Consider the following 2500-nt stretch of genomic DNA (forward strand, 5'->3'; position numbering starts at 1 on the left):
TCCTTCGTCGCTGCTTCTACGGATGCGAGGAATGCTTCGATCGAAATATATTTTCGCCCTCGTCGAGGTACTATATCTTCAAAGAAGGGGACATACTCTGACAGTGGCGGAAAGCCACCAGTGTCGCTGTTGCTTTCATCTCCTTCGTCCCGGGGTGCGAACCCCCCATCTAGTGAAGGGTATTTTGGTAAGCCCCCCTGCTGTGGTCTTCCCTCTGCTCCCCTCGACGTTCCAACACGTCCAAGTTCTTCTCGTGCTGGTGCTCCTACATAATGCTGTAGGCCTCCGACAGCTTCATCGATCTCGATGTATAACTCTTCAAGTTCCTGTGAACTCATATCGTGATTTTATTGTTTATTTATCACTGATTGCTCAATGATCCACCGACTAGCCACCATTTAATTGTCACGACACTGACAATTAATTTAAACATTGATATTCAAGATGCGGGATACACAAAGTTTAATTTGTATTGAGCAATATATTTTCAAAAATAATCATACAAAGGTCTGAGCACTTCTAATAGTCTAAGAATTTCAATCTTGCAATGTTTCTTTAAATAAAATACGTGCTCTTCATATCATGGTAGCATGGTACAATTATTGTTCACTTGATGAACAACGGTCAGGGGACGAAGACTTAACATTTACGTTAATTCAATTTCCACTCGAAAATTTCTAAGTCCAAAAGGTTTGAAAATTGTTTCTAAGTCTAAAAATGAGGGTTCTGGTATGACAAGCAAAGGGACAAATATTTTGGCAACTTCTCCTACTGCCAGTTGAGCCCAGACTGATGCATGTCCGGCGGGTATCGTAAGGCGTCTCCGACACCGTAGGGTGTGACCTCATGACGTCAGAGGGAAAAAACCAATCAGTTTCATCTTCGTCACAGTAATCCAGATATATCCGGCAGGCCTACGCCCTCCTGGCCGTTGTCCTTCAAGCTCCGCCTCAAGACCCCCCAACAAAATCTGCAAGATAAGGTGGGAGGCAGAAAACCATTCGTTGGCAATTTGGCATGGAGACAACCTCTTCTCCGATGGATGCTGATAAATCGCATTCCCCTCAAGCGAGCTGGTGACCAGGGGTCATTCACATGACCGCAAACAGGGTGTACGTGACAATGTTCTGTGACCTCTATTTTGAGGTGTCATCCTTATAGCATTAGATGTTCTGTGACCTCTATTTTGAGGTGTCATCCTTCTAGCATTAGAGGTTCTTTGACCTCTATTTTTTGAGGTGTCATCCTTCTAGCATTAGATGTTCTTTGACCTCTATTTTTTGAGGTGCCATCCTTCTAGCATTAGATGTTCTTTGACCTCTATTTTTTGAGGTGTCATCCTTCTAGCATTATATGTTCTTTGACCTCTATTTTGAGAGGTGTCATCCTTCTAGCATTATATGTTCTTTGACCTCTATTTTGAGGTGTCATCCTTCTAGCATTTTATGTTCTTTGACCTCTATTTTGAGGTGTCATCCTTCTAGCATTTTATGTTCTTTGACCTCTATTTTGAGGTGTCATCCTTCTAGCATTTTGTTCTTTGACCTCTATTTTTGAGGTGTCATCCTTCTAGCATTAGAGGTTCTGTGACCTCTATTTTGAGGTGTCATCCTTCTAGCATTAGATGTTCTGTGACCTCTATTTTGAGGTGTCATCCTTATAGCATTAGAGGTTCTTTGACCTCTATTTCGAGGTGTCATCCTACTAGCATTATATGTTCTTTGACCTCTATTTTGAGGTGCCATCCTTCTAGCATCTATGTTCTTTGACCTCTATTTTGAGGTGCCTTCCTTTTAGCACTAGATGTTCTTTGACCTCTATTTTTTGAGGTGTCACCCTTCTAACATTAGATGTTCTTTGACTTTTTTTTTTTTTTTTTTTTGAGGTGTCATCCTTCTAGCATTATATTATGTTCTTTGACCTCTATTTTTTTGAGGTGTCATCCTTCTAGCATTAGTGGTTCTTTGACCTCTATTTTGAGGTGCCATCCTTCTAGTATTATACGTTCTTTGACCTCTATTTTGAGGTGCCATCCTTCTAGCATTATACGTTCTTTGACCTCTATTTTGAGGTGCCATCCTTCTAGCATTATATGTTCTTTGACCTCTATTTTTTGAGGTGTCATCCTTCTAGCATTATATGTTCTTTGGGCTCTATTTTGAGGTGTCATCCTTCTAGAATTTTATGTTCTTTGACCTCTATTTTGAGGTGTCATCCTTCTAGCATTTTATGTTCTTTGACCTCTATTTTGAGGTACCATCCTTCTAGTATTAGATGCTCTTTGACCTCCAGGATGTCCTCAGAACCAAATTTCTCCTCTTCCTCTGAGAGCTCTTCATTACTGCTCCGCTCCTTTGAGAGATTTCTATTTCTTCTTTCTGCCTTTGTGAGCTCGATTTCCTCCTCTCTCTCTCTTTGAAAGCTTTTTATTATTCTTCTCTTTCTTTGATACCTCTCTGTTATTCATCTCTTCCTTAGACACTTCACCATTACTGGTCTC

This window comes from Palaemon carinicauda, chromosome 43 (assembly GCF_036898095.1).
Source record: "Palaemon carinicauda isolate YSFRI2023 chromosome 43, ASM3689809v2, whole genome shotgun sequence".
Lineage (NCBI taxonomy): Eukaryota > Metazoa > Arthropoda > Malacostraca > Decapoda > Palaemonidae > Palaemon > Palaemon carinicauda.